The sequence below is a fragment of the Tamandua tetradactyla genome, chromosome 12, assembly GCF_023851605.1.
Source record: "Tamandua tetradactyla isolate mTamTet1 chromosome 12, mTamTet1.pri, whole genome shotgun sequence".
Classification (NCBI taxonomy): domain Eukaryota; kingdom Metazoa; phylum Chordata; class Mammalia; order Pilosa; family Myrmecophagidae; genus Tamandua; species Tamandua tetradactyla.
The window spans coordinates 45,978,408-45,998,988 of record NC_135338.1 but is presented as its reverse complement, the minus strand read 5'-3'; positions in this window follow the sequence as shown (position 1 = coordinate 45,998,988).

Below are 20,581 nucleotides of genomic sequence, written 5' to 3'. Positions count from 1 at the left end.
CAATAAATTTCCTATGTAAAAGCCAGCCCATTTCTGGTATACTGCATTTCTGGAAGCATTAGCCAACTAAAGCAGACAGTGGTATACACTAGAGAGTAAGAAAAACTAAGCTAGCTAAACAAGGATTTCAGTGTAGATTTTGTCTTTTTCAAATGAACCTAGAGATACAAGTTACAGCTGAAGTCCAAATGCTTTTTTACACATATGGTTGCTGCATTTTACGTATCTTTGTTGAGCGTAGGCCTTCATAAGCTTTTTAGCAGGTACTTGTGAAACACTTTTGTTTCATGGTCAAGGCAGAATGAGAGGCTATAACTACTGACAGCTGATTTGTCTGTTTTTTCTGTCTATTTCCATGATTATGTTGATTGCCTCACTTTGATTTATAAGCTAGATCTGGAAAGGCTACAAAAATAAGTGCTAGTAGTTTATGTAGGCATAATACAGAAAATATTGCTCTTATTTTTAGTGAATAAAATAAATTCTGTACAGTTTATTTCAGTCTAAATAAAATATGAATTTTGTTTAAAAAAAAGGACCTTTCACAATCTTCACAAATTGGCTCTGCTTTGACTGTTTTTTTTCCTTCAGAGTATAGCTCAACTACCAAGAAGATCATCCCAAGGTGACTGCAAAGTGAAGGTTCTTCTCTGTTTTTTCTGAGCCTGGAATTTTGAGAAATATGGCTCTGCCATTTTTTGCCAATTGTGCAAAGATTCTGGAGGGGACGGCACTCTGGAGCATCTTCTGCTGTTATCTTGGTTGACTGTAGACTTTCATATTGTTCTTATTCTACACTGGAAAGATCTAACATTGCTTAAACTCTCTGTCCATAAGTCTCTTCTTATTAATAGCCATGTAAATATTTCCTACATATCTTTCACTTTTTTATTTGATATTTTTACCTTGATTACCATTGATAAATTTGTATATCCCTCTCTGATCCATAGCATTGTCAATGTTTTGTGCTGCTCAACTTCATATATAATCTCATTTCTAAATGTCTAAAATACAATGCAATTTGCTTTCTTAATGTTACTAAACTGGGAGTTTTTCCCATCCTTCTAAAAAATTATTTACTATTAGCAAACTATGAGGTCAAGGAATTTTGTCTGTTTTCTTCATCGCTGTATCCCTGAACTGAAAACATGACCAAGCACCTATTAGGTATTTAATACATGTTTTTGAATGAATGACTAAATAATAAATTAAATTTACCTTTTTGCCAATTTTTCATGAATTCCATTTCTCATAAGTGGACTGCAATGAAGTGCCGAGTCTAAATTAAATTTACCTTTTTGCCAATTTTTCATGAATTCCATTTCTCATAAGTGGACCGCAATGAAGTGCTGAGTCTTTATATATTAGTACTAGCTCAGAACCAGTGTTTAATAATTTTCTTAAAATATGAGCTTTTCTATTTTTTTCTTTGTGTTGTTAGCTGCAACAAATGGCTACAATTACCTTTGGAGAACACTAACGGGAATATTAGTGGAATACCCTTATAACATATATTCTCCACAGGATCTTTCTTCAACTGTAGTCACTTATTTCATCCAAATGACCCTAGGTTTGGGACATAATTCAAGTTGACAATTGAGTGAGAGGTTGTAATTCTCTGTTACGATGTCTTAAAATGGTGTAATAGTTCAAAATACCTTTAACTTCTTTCAGTTATAATACGTAAGTTGGGCTGCCCATCAACTTGGGCTCTAGGAGATCAAAAGATCAATTAAACTACTAAGTATTGCAGCATGTCAGACTATTCTCATTTCCAAGGAAGACCCTTTGCTTCCCATGGTAACTTCTAGTTATGTGACTTCACATAAATATAGGACCTCCACGATTCGCTGAATCCCACTTAAATAATGACCTCATTTCAAATATAGCATTTCCTATCAGCATCCTGGTTGAAAAATGCATCCACCTAATTCTTTTGAAAATGTGTTGTTCTCTCTTAACTAATATATTTCTTAAGGCTGTGTGTTACATGAAGGAAATAGTGGGTGGATGGCTTGCCACTCCATACATATTCATTCCAGTCATTCTGTCTCCTGATTTCATGGACTACTTCATTAATATTATTTTAAAAATTACTCACATCTCAACTTCATTTAGTAGAGACACCACTGAGTAAAAATTTATGAGCAAACAATTGTGACTATTCCAAGGTGTTTGGGATAACACACTGAATCCAAAATCTCTGAACAATTTAGTTACTTTGATCAATTCAGATTAATATAAAATTATATTCCTAAAATTATATTCCTCTTCTTCAGTCAAAAATCTTCAATCTATTCTCAAATCTAATAAGATTTTTGATGATAACATTTAGCAAAGTGCTGAAATTCTCGAAGTGAGACAGTTTCCCCTCTAGGATTTGAGTAGTTGATCAATTCCCAAGCATGACCCCTGTTCTATACACAGGAGATTTGCTCATAAGATGAAGTGTTATACTCCCACAATGTAATTCCCTCAGGAAAATTTGTTACAGCATTGCAACCAATATGGGCTAACATTTCACTGAAAGCATTCCGTTTTCTAACTGAACAGTGAAATACAATTTCCTATCGCCTTTATACCTAGGTATTATCATGGGACTAATTCTCCCCAGTGGAATATGAGTAGAATTGATGAGTCGCTTCTTGTGTGAGTTCTCTTCTTCCTCATCCCTGTTTCTCACTACACTTTGGATGTCACTTCCCAAGATAAAGTCAAGAGGCATACTTTGTAACAGAAACTATCTAAAACATACGACAAAATCTAAGCAGACAGGAAACAAAAAAATAAGAAAATTATTATCAGCGGGTGAAGAGATATTGATCCATATTATATAATGGAAAACATTAGGAAAACCGTTGCCCTGAATTTCCTGGGAGAAGATCACATGTCTAATAGATTAGCATTTGTATGTAAGACATTGAGAAGCATCAACATTTTATTGTCTGTTGGCTGCTATTGGTTCATTTTGTAAGTATTATAAAAAATAAACACATGTAGGGGATAATTGACCACTTTGCAAGCAGAGATCAAAGGAAACAGAAACTTTTAGGAAATTTAGACCTTAAAGAGTGAGAAAAATAACGCTCCTGGCCTCTGAACAAAATGTGGAATGTTCTAAATAACAAAAAATTACAATAGAATGCAACCTTGTAGGAGATATACACTTAAAACAATGATTTATTCTTTTCCTATAAATAACAAGATAACTGAAAGAAATATGTGAAACAATGGTTTTCAGACATAGTACAACAGGTACCATAGGATCGAGACCTCTGAGAGAAGAGAAGCTAACAAGGCTAGCTTTATGAATGGCCCCAACTATTGCCCAGAAGCATATTCTAAGCAAAATTCAAGAAGGGGACATTTAAAAATAGCTAAAAAGTTTCACTGAGTGGAGGAGACAAGATTGGATTTCACAGAGGCCAAATCTGCTAGAATTCACAGGGCAGAATATTGCAGAGAAAGAAGTTGCACAGAAGGACAGCTAGAGTGATGATATTCAGAAGATTTTTTTAGAGTCTTCTGCTGCGTGCTGATCTTCTCATGTATGAGAAGAGACTACATGCAACCAGGAGATAGTCTGGAAAAGAGCAGACCAAAAAATATCCAAGGGTAGCATGAACTAGGAATATTTTGTGTTCTAAGTATCCAGAGGGGAAGGAACTTGTAACACAAAGAGCAACAGAAAGCTATTTCTTACTAATGGGGCTAAATTATTCCCAGAAAAGACTTCCTTGATGCCACAAACAAACCTTAAATCAAGACTCAAAAGGGTCAACTCCTTTTAAGTAACCTAAACAAATGGCAAAAACAAATCCCAATACTCTTTAAAATAGTACATCAAAATCCAACAAACATCAATGTGAAAATTACAATGTCCAGTATCCAACAAAAATTACAAGGTTTGAAAAAGAGCAGAAAAATACTATTCAAAATCTAGAGAAATTGATTCAATAGAAGCAAAACTAAAAATGGATAAAGCTAATAGAATTACTAGACGAGAATATTACAGTGGCCATTATAAATATGTTCCATGTGTTCAAAAAGATAGAAGGAAGCATGGACATGAGGAGAAGTTGAATGAAAAAAGAAAAAAATATATATATAAACAAGAGTGTATCATATCTCAAATAAAACTACATGATGGGAACAAGTACAGATTAGAAAATGCATAGTAATGCATAGAGGTTGATGAGAGAGCAAAATAAACCATCCAAAACAAAACAAAATTAAAAACAAAGAAAGAATGAAAGAAAGCACACAGAAAAACTGGAAAATAATCCATAGTGAACTGTGGAAAAATATATAACAGATATCAAACATCAATGTAATTAGAGTCACAGAAAATGAGTTTTGAAGCTGTGATAACCATAAATTTTCAAAATTTAATGAAAAGTGTAAATTAACAGAGCTGTGAAAGTTTGAAACTGCTGTGTACTCTAGAAAAGCCATGTTCTTTAATTCTCATTCAATATTGTCAGATGGGATTTTTTTAATTAAGCTGTTTCCATTAATATATTACCCACCCAATTGTAGGTTGGACCTTTGATTAGGTGGTTTCCATAGAGATGTGTCTCCACTCATTCAAGGTGGGGTTGCTTACTGGAGTCCTTTAAGAGGGAGCCATTTTGGATAAAACTTCAGAGCTGACAGAGCCCACACAGCCAGAGACCTTCGGAGATAAAGAAAGAAAACACCCCCAAGGAAGCCTTTTGAAATGATAGGCCTGGAGAGAAAGCTAGCATATGTTACCATGTGCCTTCCCAGCTGGCAGAGGTATCCAGAAGCCAAAGATGCAAACAGACGCCAGCCACATGCCTTCCCAGCTAAAAGAAGCATTCCAGATGTCATCAGTCTTCCTTGAGTGAAGGTATCCTCTTATTGGTGTCTTAATTTGGACGTTTTCACAGTCTTGGAACTGTAAACTTGCAACTTACCAAATTTCCATTATAAAAGCCAACTCATTTCTGGTATATGGCATTCTGGCAACATCACCAAGAGCCAAATAATTTGAGCATTCCCAAACAGAATAAACAGGCAGAAAAGCACACATAATCACATCATAAACAAATTACTGATAAGCAGTGAAAAAAGAATATATTAATAGTAATGAAAGAAATAAAGAAATCTGCACAGAAGAATAAACATATGACAATAGACTCTTCATTAGAAACTATGCAAATGAGAAAACAATAGAAAAACATCTTTAAATTACTACAGAAATAATTTTCTAGCTAGAATTTTTAAATTTTTGTATGCTGTATGGTGTGGGTCACATTTCATTTTTTTTTTACATTTGACTATCCTGTTATTGTAGCACAATTTGCTGATTTTTTTCTGGGGGGGAGGTGCATGGGCCAGGAATGCATGTCTCCAGCAAGGCAAGCAAGAATTCTACTATTAAACTACCCTTGCACCCTCTAGATAGAATTTTAAGCAAAGTGAAAAAATGAAAGTAAAATAAATATTTTTGTACAAAAAATAATACAACCACACTATAAGAAATGTTAAAAGATATTCAAGAAGAAGGAAAATGATACCAGATTCAAGTATGTACATATAAAAAAGAGTAAAGAGTGCCAAAGATGAAATAAATGAGGGAAACTTTAAAAGATTTTTGTTGTATTGCTTAATTTATTTTAAAGATTAACAGTTTATGGTAATATCAATATACTATGGGTTTATAACATATGTAAAAATAAAATATACAGCAACAACACAGATGGAGAAATAAGAAATGAAATTATACTGCTGTAAGATTCTTACACAGTGTGCAAAGTAGTAAAATAATGAATCAAGATACACTACATCTTAAACGTGTACTTTTTAAACTTCAGTGCAAACATGAAAAGTAAAAATTTTAAAGTGATGTAGTAAATGAGGAAATGGAAAACACAAAAAGAAAATTTAAATAGTAAATACAAATAAGAAAGGAAAACAAATTTTAAAACATAAAAAAACAAAACCTATCTCTATGATATCTACTAGAGCCCATTTTTGTTTTAAAGACACAAATAGGCTAAAATTAAAAGGATGGAATGAGATAAACTATGAAAATACTACACAAAAGACAGCTTGATTGACTATATGACTATCAGACAGATAGATTACAAAATGAAATTTATTACTAAAGACTAGAAAGAATATTCTGTAATGACAAGTGGGACACTTCTTTGAGTTGATGTAAAGATCTGAATGCTCATGTACTAATTAACAACACTTCAAAATACACTACGTATTCATTTCCCAGTGCCTGCCCATGCAAAAAAAAAAAAAATGCACTGCATGTAAAGTGATAGAAATGTAACGAAATATAAATCACAATTAAAGTGTAGAATTGAACTCTCCTCTCTCAGTGATTGAAAGTAGTAGAATGTAAATAAGTAAGGGTGTAGAGCAAACAACATGATCCGAATGGCAATCATAGACTACTGCACTTAAAAAAAAGGTGAATATGAATTTTATACCAACTGATTATCCACCAAAATAGGCCGTTTTCTTGGGCCATAAAATAAAATAGGCCCCTTTCCTGGGCATTCGATGTAAATGAATTGAAATCATACAAAGTGGGTTCTTTGAACACATTGGAATTAAATAGCAATTTAATTTGGAAATTAATTTGCACACTTGAGCCCATGGGTCACAGAAGAAATCGCTAGAGATATTAGAACAGAGTTGAATTAAATAAAATTAGAAACAAAATACACCAAGAATTGTAGGATGTTACTAACCCAATATAGTGAGAGAAATCTATGCTTAAGTTAGAAAAGACTAAAGGCTTAAAGCCAATAGTCCACGTTTCTATTTTAAGAATTTTGAAAAAAAAACAGATTAAATTCAAAGCAAGCAGAAGGAATGAAAGAAATGAAAATAGCAGAAACTATAAAATTAAAAAGAGAAAATAGAGGAAGTCAATGAAACAATCTGTTTCCTTGAAAAAATCAATATTACTGGTTGACAAACAGGCTAATCAGAACAAAAATACTCAAATTGTTTATATCAGGAAAGAAAGAGGTGCATCTCTTCAGATCCTATGAACATTTAAAGAATCATAAGAAAATATTAGAAAAAACCTATATGCCAATAAATTTGACAATGTAGATAAAACGAATAAATTATTTAAATGACCAAACTACTAAACTCAGTAAAGAAGAAATATAAAATTTCTATAACCTTAGGTCTATTAAAGGGATCTGCTTTATAGTTAGAATTTTTTGCCCACAAAAAGTTCCATGCCAAGTTGGTGTTACTGGAAAATTATATTAAACTTAAGGAGGCCATAACTCTATACAAACTGTTTCAGAAAATACAAGAAACAATATTTATTTGCTCAATTTATAAGGTCATTATTACTCTGAAACTATAAACAGTCAAAGACCTTATGAGAAAAGAAAATTACAGATCAATTACAGACCAAAATTATGGAGCAATATCCTTCATAAATAAAACTGCAAAATTCCTCTTAAAAGAATATTTAGCAACTAGAATACATCAATAAGCGAAATGGACAACACAGCAAGATAAGTTGGGATTTGTTCCAGGGATGCAATTTGATAATATATCACATAATGTATTATTCTATGTTATAAAAAAAAAGGAAGTTGAAAGGAAAGAAAAGAGAAAGAAAGAAGGAAAGGAGGAAGGGAGGAAGGAAGGAAAGAAGGGCCAACTATATTTTCTTCTCAATAAATGCAGAAATATTTTTCTTTACAAAATTCAGTACATGTTAATGAAAATAAATTTGATTCAATGTAGAAACCAAAGGAAAATTCTTAAAATTGATGAAGAGTATCAAAAAAATTGTTGTTAGTATCACACTTTAATGGTAAAAGAGTGAACAATTTCCCTATAAGACTCAGAGCAAGACATACGCACTCCCTGCTCCTGTTCAACATCATACTGAAGGTAAATATATTAGTCAGGTTTCTTCAGGGAAGCAGAACTGGTAAGATATTTATGTGTGTGTGTGTGTAAATGTTATGACATTTATTACAAGAATTGACTTACACAACTGTGGGGATGAGCATGTCTGAATTTTGTAGAGCAGGCCACAAGCTGGAAAATCTGATGAGGGTTTTCAATGAATCTATTAGGAGAAGCTGGCTGGCTAAAGTCAATACAGAAATCCTTTCTTCTGACAGTTCTCCTTCTAAACCTTCCAGTGATCTCTTTCAACAGTTGATTGTAGACATAATTAGCCAAAGATGAATCAATTTACTGATGATTTAAATCCATGAAGAACTCTCACAGTAACAATCAGGACACTTTTTGTTTGATCAAATGATTGGACACCATAACCTAGTCAATTTGAAACATGAACTTAAATATCATAGTAAGTAATGAAAATGTAATAAACAAAAAAACAAAATAAAACTGAAGATTTGAAAGGAAAGCTTAAAACTGTATTTGTAGGTGGCATGGGTGCCTACATAGAAAATACCAATGCTATGAGAACTGATGAATAAGCTTGGAATAAGCTTATTAAAGTCACAGGATAAAATATCAATTTTATCAATTTTTCGAAAGGAATTCTGTTTATCTGTTAGCAAGGAAAAATCGCAACCTGAAATAAAAGCGATACCATTTATGATAACACCTAAAATATGAAATACTAAGAGGTAAATTTAATTAAACATGAACAAAACCTGAAAACTACAAAACACTGCTTGGATAAATGAAGGAAGACCAACATAAGTGGAAATAAATACCGTATTCATGGATCAGAACACGAAATAATATCAAGAGATCCATTCTTCCAAAATTGATCTGTAGATATGAGTCAGTCCTGACCAAGATCCCAGTGGACTATTTTTGGAAGTTAGCAAGTTTATTTTAAAATGTATTTGCAAAGGCAAATGAACTTAAAAATATAAAACAGTTTTTTAAATAAGATAAAAAAGGTGGAGTACTTACCATACCCCATTTAAAGACTTACGCTTTAGTGACAGCAAACAAGACAGTGTTCTGTTGTTACAAGAATAGACATATTGAGCAGAATTAAAGACTCCAGTAACAGACCTATTTAGATATTGCCTATTGTTGTTTCAACAAAGTTCTAAGGAAACTCAGTGGAGACAGGTATTCATTTTTTAAAAAAATGGCTATGGAACAAATTATACCTATATGTAAAATATGGAATTTCTATCCTGAACCTCAGTGCACGTAAAAATGGACTCAAAGTGCACTAGATGGAAGAGCTAAAATAATACATTGTACAGAAAAAAAAAAGTTTTAAATCCTTGTGACCTTGGGGAGAGTGATGATATCTTGGATAGGACACAAATAACACAAACAATAAGAGACAAAACTGATATATTGGACTTACGTAAATCAAAATGTTTTGCTCTAAAAAGACTTTATTATGTCAATTTAAAAACAACTGACTTGGAGAAAACATTTACATAATATAAATATAAATATTTGACAAAGGACAAATTTTTCTCTAATTATATTTGCAATATTCTACAACTCAATAAGATAAAAATCTGACTTAAAAATTAGAAAGGGTTCAATGTATTTGAACAAGACAATTTATAAAAGAGGGCACATATATGACCAATAAACACATGTAAAAATGCACAGCGTAATAATCACAGAGGAGAAATAAATACCACAATGAAATTCCCATATGCATTGTAGAATAGCAAAAATTAAAAAAAAAATTAAAAGATTGACAAAATGTCATGTTGGAGAGTATAACTAAAACTCTTAAATTGCTGGTGAGAAGAAAAAATTTTCCAATTTCTTACTACATCAAACATAGGCTTACCATATTTACCACTCTCATATTTACCAAAGAGAAATAAACATTTCAGCACACAAAGACTTTCACAAATGGTTATAAAAGCTTTATCATGGCAACCCCAAAAAGGAAACAACACAAATGTCTGTCAACAAAATAATGGAGAACCGAATTTCAGCATATCCATATAAAGGGCATACCATTCAGCAAAAGAACAATGAACTACTGATACACACAAGAATGAATCTCAAAATTACCAGACTGAATAAAAGAAGCCAGATACAAAATAGTACATACTTTATGATTCCTTTGATAATAAATTCTAGACTAGGTGGAAATAATTTCTAGTGACAGAAAGCATATTAGTAGTGAGTCTGGGGATGAAGCAGAGCTTGACTACAAAGGTGCATGAAGGAATTTTTTGGTGTTCCAGGAAATGATTTATATCATGATTGTAGCAGTGCTTACACAAATGTATACTTTGTAAACCTCATCAAATTGTATATATAAAATTGGTCAATTTAATTGCATATAAATTATACCTCAATAGGTCATGAAAAATGCACTCTGCAGGAAATATCACATTGTGTACTCTTTCAACTGAATCTTCATAGCTTTAATGTATCAACAATCTAAAAATTAGGGGCATAGCACTCAGAAAGCAAAGAAATAAAGTACATTTGAAAGCTATATTTAACACATTAGTCATGATTATTAATATATGGAAGTGATTGAACTTAGATCAGAAGTTTACAATGTTTTGAAGGAATAGTTTGCCAAATAAACCATAGCACAGCCTGAAAAGTATGTGGCTTGTCTACACTTTTACAACCATCTTTTTTCCTCCAAGCTTCCATGTACTGGAAATTGACTGAAAGTCATACAATTTCTGAAAAGCGCATACTCCTGCTTAAGACATTGTCATGGAGGATAACAGACAAGATAGGACATCAAAAGGGCTCAGACCATGTCAAGAAGATCATTTCTCTTCTTCTGGCTTCAGAGGATTTCATTACATCTCCCCAATGGGATTTCAGAATTCCTACAGAAGAGTAATTACTGTGTTGCCAATTATTTCTCTTTACAAAGCAAATCATTGTCTGTCTTTATTCCACCATTGCTTATTATTTATGTGGAGGGAGCAGTTTGCCTTTTTTAATTTATCTAAACTTGAGTAAATTTAATTTGAGTGGCCAAATTACAAGGAGTCCTACTAAGACCAAATGAAGAGGAAGGTTTGACTCCAGGAGATCTTGGATTTAAGCTAGATACAGTTACTAGATTGGACCTTAGGCTTTTTCCCTTGGGGATGGAGTGAATTGCACAAAGCATAGACAAAAGAGTAAAATGGAACTGGAGACAGACTTCCTAAGAAATTGTCAAGATGCTCATAAAACCTGGTTCTTTTGTTTTTCTTTGTCTGCACAAAACAATATTTCCTAACCCCTTTTCATGTGGGGAGAGAAGGGGGTTGAGGGAGGAGCATGCTACTAATACTTTCCAAGGAAATCCAAGTGGGTGTAGTGTGTTTTTCCTTGTTCAGTTTAGTTAAGAGCATATGTTGCACTCTCACTGTTTTCCCTCACTGATTATTGTATGTAAATGTTCAGGGCAACCAAGGGGCTAATGCAATGAAGATGGAGCTTCCCACAGCCCCTACGTGTAAACATGAATGCCTGGATGAAGCTGAATTCCTACCACCACCACCATATCTGCTTAAAAACCTCTAAGGACTAAAGTCTGAGGGGAGTGAATAATTTTTGGTTGTGTAAAATTGTATGGATTTTGGCTTGTTTATTTCAATGTTTATCATAACCTAATTAATACAACCCTTCCCAAGCAAGGAGCAATAGCTTCATCAGATTAAAGGGTAAAGGCTTTGCAGGGAAAGATTAGTGGAACAGAGGGATATTACATTCTTTAAAATCCCCCAAACCTTACCATACTCAAATAAATATGTCGAACTAAATTTTTTTTCAAGATATTTGATTCAGAATTGAGCAAATGGAACTCTCAATCATTCCCTCACTTCCATCATTCATTCTGTTCATTCCTTCATCCAGCACCATTGCATTGCGTTTCCACTTGGACCAAGAATTTGCTGGCCATTGGGAAAATAGAAATGAAGATGACATGATCCTGTTTTCCAATAACTCCCATTCTAGGAAGGCAACCATGTAACTTAATATTTTCATTAATGAGCATCCTGCTGTGGGAAATAGGCAGAGGTATTTTCAGGCAAAGAGGGAGACTCTTAGGAGTAAGGATATCTTCCCAAAGAGGAGAAACTTGAGTGTGAATTTGAAGATGCATGCAGAATATCTAAAGTAAAAGGCTCTTGATGCTTACTCAAGAAGATTCGTATGGATATTTATTAAGTAATTGATTCATTCATTCAACCAACTAGCCTAAACCTACCTTTAATTATATAGAAGTTTTGTGTGCTGGTTCCCATGTTAGGCACTTCCGAAGTCTATCATTACTGCTGTAACAAATTATCGCACATTTACCACACATTAAACTAATGCATATTTCTTATCTTAGAGTTCTGCAGAGTAGAAATCTGACATAGCCTCACTAAAATTATGGTGTTTGCTGGCTTCATTGCTTTCTGGAAGCTCTAGAGGAGAAACAGTTCCTTGAATTCTCAAGCTTCTAGAGGCTGTCCTCATTCTTTGGCTTGTCATCCCCATCTTCCATCTTCAAAACTGGTAATGTCAGTGTGATGGTGAGGTTCTGGTATCAATTTGGCAAAGCAATGATGCCCAGTAGTTGGGTCTGGCAAGCAATGGCCTGACCTTTGCTGCAAAGGTATTTCATGGCTGCTTGATAAACCAGAAGGCTGGTATATTAAATCATCAGTGATTAATTGCATCAACTAAAGCACATGTCCTACAAACAAGACAATCCAATCAGTTGAAGCCTTTTAAGGAAGAAGGAGGATTTTTCACTGCTTCTTCAGCCAGCAAGTCTCTCTTGTGGAGTTGGTCCAGACCCTTCATCAGATATGCCAGACTCAGAGCCCACCCTAGGAATTTTGGACTCTTCCATTCCCACAGTTGTGTGACACATTTTTAAATCTCATGTTTACAGATCTCTCCTGTTGGTTCTATTTCTCTAGATACCCTGACTAATACGATTCAGTGCCAGAAGTGGTTCTTGAGAAACAGAATCTTTAAAATGGGCCTTCACAGTTGGTTTTCTACTCTGATTAGACTCAAAGGCACTACTGACTCTGTTTCAAATAATCAAGATGGCATTGACAGTCCATGGAGTGAGTTAGCATGAGAGATATGCAAAATATCACCATTAGACTCTGATAATTGTAAACTTATATAAGGCAAGGCTCTAGGTGAGAGTGTTTTTGATGTCTTTATGGAGTTTTGTGGAATTAAGAGATATAATGATATTGGCTTGTTGTTATTAGATATGCTGGATACAGTGATGAGGGAAAGGGATGAGCTGAAAGCTTCAAATCTGCAACTTAAATGCCATATGACAAATGTGAAAGTTTCCATATGTGCCCTGAAAGAAAATCTTAAAGTCACAGTCTTGAGATCTCTGAAAACCAGACACAGATCCTTCCAGTGTAAGTGGCAGATTTATAGGGTAAACTAAAATCTCAACCTTGCAGGGCATCTGCTGTTAAATTATGTGTTTTGAATAGAAAAGAATGGGATCCTGAAATGTGGAATTTGGATATATTGTTTGATAATGATGGTTATTGGGAGATGGAATCCATAGAATCTGCTGAGCCTTTCCTAGATAAACTTGTAATGGACTTCCCTGAGGAAAAAGCTTCCAGACCTGCAGCCTGCCTTGAGGAAATAGCTTCCCAGCCTTCAGTCAGTTCAGAGGATTCTGACATCCAATCTTCACCTAAAGAGATGAACACTTTAGTGTCTGCTAACCCCATAACCCTCTCCCCTAGGGAAATAGCCCTCACTCCTCTGTCTGGAGCAACTAATCCTGTTTAGTCAGGTGAAACTACAATGGAGTGCCCTGAGGTAATTGGCTTGAAAGACACTTCTATTTCCCTTCATGACCTACCCCCACAATTCCTCTTTTCTGCAAGAGCTAAAAACAGTCTAAAGTCCCAACAGATCCAGAAAGGTGAGGTACAAAGTGTGGCCCATGAGAAGGTATGCTATATTTCAAGAAAACTGTATCAATTTTCCAATCTATATAGGCAGAAATCAAAGGAATATGTGTGGGAATGGATATTATGGGTGTGGGATAATGGTGGAAGGAATGTAAATGTGGGTCAAGCTGAATTTATTGATATGGGTCAATTAAGCAGAGATTCTATATTCAATGTTGTAGCTTGAGGGGTTAGAGAGGATATTAACTGTTTGGATGACTGGATGAAACATGGATCAAAGGCAGCCAACATTAACTGAGGTCAAAATGCCAGAACTGCTATTATATAATGTAGATGAGGAGATCCAGAGGCTTAGAGAGATGGGAATTTTAGAATGGATTTATCATCGGAGACTTGCTTATATGCCCCAGGAATGTCCAGAGGACACATTTTTCACCAGAATCTTTAGAAATAAAGTCATGAGACTAGCTCCATCATCTCTGAAGAGTTCTATAGTCACCCTGCTCTGTAGGTCAGATATTACTGTTAGAACAGTTGTCACTGAACTGGAATCCTTAAACACAATAGGGATGATCAAATCCCAAGTTGCAGAAACCATATGGGGACAGTTAATCACCAAAGACAAGGTGGGCATGGCCACCAAAATGGACAACAAACTCAAAGCAGCAGTCAAAATAATCTGACTCACAGAGATTTGTGGTGTGTCTAATAGAGCATGGGACACTTAGAAGTAAAATAGATGTGTCATCTATTAAATTACTGTTTGAGCTGTATAAGCAGAAGAATTCTAGGTCAAGTGAACAGAAGTCAAACTTGAATGACAGAACAAACAGTCAAGACCCCTTAAAAAATTTCCAGACCTCAGAGAGTTTGCAGACCCAGAGGCCCTTGAATGAGGGGAAAGCCGGGTACCCTTGTGGAAGGACCCTTTTACGCTGCCCAAAATTTACACTGTTAATTTTCCTCCCTCACTTCCCAAAGGAGATTTATGGCCTTTTACCAGGGTGGTTGCACTTTGGGAAAAAGGAAGTGATCTGCGATTTTGGGGATTATTAGACACTGGCTCTGAGGTGATACTAATTCCAGGAGACCCAAAACATTACTTTGGTCCACCAGTCAGAATATGGAGTTGAGGGATTGATGGAGTTTTAGCTCAGGTGCATCTCACAGTGGGTTCAGTGGGCCCCTGGACCCATTCTATGAGTATTTTCCCAGTTCCAGAATGCACAATTGGAATTGACATAGCCAGCACCTGGCAGAATCCCTCCACTCATTCTCTGACTCAAGGAGTGAGAATTATAATAGTAGGAAAGGCCAAGTGCAAGCCATTAAAACTTCCCCTATCTAGCAAAATAGTGAATCAGATGCAATACGGTATTCCTGGAGGGACTGCAGAGATTAATGCCACTCGTAAGGACTTGAGGGGGGTGGGCTATTCTCACCACATCCCCATTTAATTCTCTTATTTGGCCTGTGCAGAAAACAGATGGGTCTCAGAGGATGACAATGGATTATCATTAACTTAACCAGGTGGTGACTCCAATTGCAGGTGCTGTTCCAGATGTGGTATTATTGCTTGAGCAAATCAACACATCCCATCGGTACCTGATATGCAGCTACTGATCTCACAGATGTTTTTTTTTCTCAATAACTATGAGAAAGGACAACCAGAAACAGTTTATATTCAACTGGCAGGGTCAACAGTATCCCTTCACTGTCATGCATCAGGGTTATATCAACTCTCAAGCCCTTTGTCACAATCTTATTCACAGGGAACTTGATATTTTCTTCCTCCCCCAAAACATAATACTGGTCAATTATATTGATGATATCATATTGATGGGATCTAGTGAGCAAGAAGTAGCAACTGCTCTAAACTTATTGGTAAGGCATTTGTGTGGCAGGGGATAGGAGATAAATGCAGCAAAAATACTAGGGACTCCCACCTCAGTGAAATTTCCAGTGGGCAAGTCAAGATATTCCTTCTAAGGTGAAGGATGAGCTCTTGTATCTAGTCCCTTTTAAAAAGAGACACAATGTCTAGTGGCCTCTTCGGATTTTGGAAACAATATGTTTCTCATTTGGGAGTGCTACTCATACCTATTTACTGAGTGACCAGAATGCAGCTAGTTTTAAGTGGGGACCAGAATGAAAGTAGGTTCCTTGACAAATCCAGGCTGCTGTGCAAGCTGCTCTACCACTTGGCCCATATGATCTAGCAGATCCAATAGTGCTGAAAGTGTCCGTGGCAAATAAGGATGCTGTCTGGAGCATATGGCAGACACCTATAGAAGAATCACAATGCAGACCCTTAGGATTTTGGATCAAGGCCTTAATCTGCAGCAGCAAACTACTCTCTGTTTGAGAAATAGCCTTTAGCCTCCTGCTGGGCCTAGTAGAGACCAAATGCTTAACTGGGCCACCAAGTTACTATTAGACCTGAGTTGCCTATCATGAGCTGGATGTTGTCTGACCCAAGAAGCCATAAAGTTGGGCCAACACAGCAGCACTCTATCACAAAATTGAAATTATATATAGGAGACAGGGCTCAAGCAGGTTCCAAAGGTATAAGTAAGTTACATGAGGAAGTGGTCTAAATGCCCATGGTCTGCACTCCTGCCACATTACCTTCTCTTTTCCAGACCAGAGCTAAGGCCTCCTGGAGAGTTCCTTACACTCAGTTGAATGAGGAAGAGCAAACTTGGGCCTGGTTTATAGATAATTCTGCATGATATGCAGGGATCACCCAGTTGTGGATAGCTGCAGCACTACCATCATATTCTTGAATGTCCTTATAGGACAGTGATGAGGAAATCCTCCCAGTGCATGGAATTTTGAACAGTATACCTGATTGTTCAATTTGCTTGAAAGGAGAACTGGCCAGAGGTGCATCTGTACAATGACTCATAGTTGTTGCTGATGGTTTGGTTGGGTGGTCAGGGACTTGGAAGAAGCATGATTGGAAAATTGGTGACAAAGTGTTCTGAGTAGAGGTACGTGGATAGAACTTTTTGAGTGGGAAATAATATGAAGGTGTTTGTCTTCCATGTGAATGCTCACCAGAGGGTGACTTCAGCAAAGGAATGTCTTAATAATCAAGTGGATAAATGACCCATCCTGTGGATATAAGTCATCCTCTTTCCTCTGTCATTTCTGCCACTGCACAATGGGCTCATGAAAAAAGTGAGCATGGTGGTAGGGATGGAGGCTTACATGGGTTTACCAACATTTACTTTCACTACTCAAGACTGACCTGACTACAGCCACTGCTGAGTGCCTAATCTACCAGCAGCAGAGACTCATATTCAGCCCCTGATATGACACCATTCCCTGAGGTGATCAAAATTTTATATGGTGGCAGATTGATTACATTGGACCACTTCTATCATGGAAGGGGCAACGAATTACTCTAACTGGAATAGACACATACTCTTGAAATGAGTTTGCTTTCCCTTTACATAATTTTTCCACAAAAACCACCATCCATGGATATGGAATGCCATATCCACTGTCATGGTACTTCACACTACATTGCTTCTGACCAAGGAACATACTTCATAGCAAATGAAGTGCAGAAATGGGCACACATTCATGGAATTCTGTTCTTACCATATTCCCCATCATCCAGAGGCAGCTGTGTTGATAGAATGGTAGAATGGCCTTTGTAAGACCCAAGTATCATGTCAACTAGATGGCAATGCCTTGCAAGGCAGGGCAGTGTTCTCCAGGAGGCTGTGTATACTCTGAATCAGCATCCACTCTATGGTGTTATTTCTCCCATGGCAGGATTCATGGATCCAGGAATCAAGGGGTGGAAATCGGAATGGCATCACTCACTACACCCCTAGTGAAAAAAAAATATTTTACCCCTAGGAAAATTTTTGCTTCTTGTCCTTGAAAGCTTAAGCTCTGCTGGTTTATAGATCTTAGTTCCAAAAAGAGAATGCTCCTACCAGGAAACACAACATTCAATTGAACTGAAAGTACAGACTTCTCCATGGCCACTCTGGCTTCTCCTGCCACTGAATCAACAGGCATGAAAGGGTATTACTCTTCTGTATGGAGTGATTGATCCTGACTAACAAGGGTAACTAGAAATGCAACTACACAATGGAGGTAAAGAAACGTTTTCCCAGAACAGGAGATCCCCTAGGGCATCTCTTAGTACTATCATGCCCTGTGACTAAAGTAAAAGAAAAACTGCAACAACCCAATCCAGGCAAGATTACCAATGGCCCAGAAACTTCAGGAATGAAGGTTTGGATCACCCCACTTAGCAAAGAACAATGGACAGCTGAAGCACTTGCTGATGGTAAAGGGAACATGGAATGGGTTGTAGAAGAAAGTAGTAATAAATATGAATGACAACCACATGACCATTTTAGAAATGAGGAATGTGATTGTGTGAATATTTCCTTCCTGTTTTCTATGAGTATGTTTGCCTTTGTACTAAGTAAATATCTTGTTTTCCTCTTATCATACAACCCAAGTTGCTTTGTTCATGTTACAGTATTTAAGTTATAGAATATGATGTTTAAGAATGAACATCACCTAAGGACTTGCAACCTATTCTGGAGAGGTGTAGTGCATTTCCGGTTGTACACAGGACAGTTGGATATTGTTAGGCAAAACATATGTTTATTGTTGTGTTCTACTTGGAAATTCAGTGTGTTTCAAGGTCATGTATTTAATTGCCAAGTTAATAAGAAAGGATTGTGATGGATATGTTCTGGTGGCCACTCAGCTAAGTGACCAGGCCCAGTTTTCTAGGCAGGCAAGTACTGGCCTGTCTTTTGCTGCAAAGAAATTTCATGGCTGGTTGCTAAACCAGAAGGCTGTTGTATTAAATCAGCTAATGCATGTTTCCCCATACATGAAATAATCCAATCAGTTGAAGCCTTTTAAAGAAGGAAAGTGACTTTTTCACTGCTTCTTCAGCCAGCAAGCCTCTCCTGAGGAGTTTGTCTAGACCCTTCATTGGAGCTCCCAGCTTCACAGCCTGCCCTACAGATTTTAGACTCTTCCATTCCCACAATTGCTTGAGATACCTTTATAAATCTCACATTTACAGATCTCCTGTTGGCTCTATTTCTCCAGAGAACCCTGACTAATACAGCTGGGTTGAGTTCTCTTCATGTTATATCACTCTGATCTCCTCTTCTGGTTTTCCCATGTTTATGGACTGTGGTGTTTTATGAACCCAAGATAATCTTTCCATATCAAAGTCCTTAATTTGATTATACTTTAATCACATTTGCTAAGTCCCTTTACCATATAGAGTAACATAGGTACAGTTTCCAGAAATTAGAATGTGGACATTTTTTGAGAGGTGTCTTTATTTTACCTATCACAGGTACAAATACACAATGTCTTCCTTCTGTCTTGAGAGCTACAATAATTACTGTCTGTGGCTGTCTCTCCAAATCAATTAACTGTCTTCACTATCAAGCTGACAAATAGTCTAAATATTACACTGTCTCTCAATCACTCATGGAGCAAGAAGTCATTTTGAAAAGTCCATATCATTTATAATTATTTTAAAAATGAGAGAACTGATGCTCTGGGAGTTTAATTAAAACACCCAAGGTCACATGTGCTAGGAGCAGAGTATTGTTAAAATTGAAAGCTCATGAATGCAGATCCATTGACTTTCAGGTAGATACTCTATCAGATCTCATATATGAATTCAGTTCATTTAAATCTGTGAGGAAAGTCCATTGTCTGATAAGAAACTAATCTGATGAAACTTTTATAAAAATCAATCATGTTTTTCTTATTTCATTAACAGAACACCTTCAAACATTCAGTGCAAAGATTGCATTGAACAAGAAACTCTGTAATTCAACTCAACAAGAGCTGACCATTACCCACTTCCCAATGACTAATCCTTGGTGATGCATCTCTTTGCCCCTGAGATCCCTCTGATGCATATCTGTAAATATTCTCTAGTCTAAATAAATTGGTTTAAGATGAGTTTACTTTGCTACATCTTCTAGGCAGCCTTTAAACAGCTAGGAAGAAGGAATTATTCTAACACTGTTTTTCTTCAGCACTGTTAATTATTTTCATATTTATAGGTTTTCTATACAGGAACTCAATCTCTTTAAGACTATTAAAAAGGTAGCAACTAAATAGGATTGATTTCTTAAGCCTGGTTCCAAGGTAATTATGCTTATATAGCACTTTCCAAACAGAAGACAACCCATAAAATCTCAACTACAGACTTATAAATGATACCGTTAAGGAGATGGCATGGTATGGCTCAATGGACACGAACCCAGGTTCAAACACATAATAATTAGTAGAGCCCTAAATTGAACCCAAAGCTCATCATCTTTCAAATTTACCTTGCAGCCTTATAAGAAATAAAGAAGGTTATCAAATATTAGGAAGAAAATTGACTGTGGTTTTAAATGAATGCATCTAAATGAATATATCTCACAAAATGTACGTAAATCATAATGGTTGAACTTCACAGTGGCAAAACATGGAAACATCAAATAGTCCATCTCGATAAAATAACATAGCTCAGCCTAATAAAATAAAGTTAAACTTGGAACCTATGGGATGGATATTTTAGAAAGATCCTGACACTTATATCCAAATTAAATAAACTCTGGAGAAAAACAAAACAAAACAAAACATATGCTCAGAGTAAGTGCTTAATGCTAAAGGCAGTCAGGCAACACAAATGCAAGAAACCTTAAAAGCTTTTGGAGTTTAAGGTTGTAACC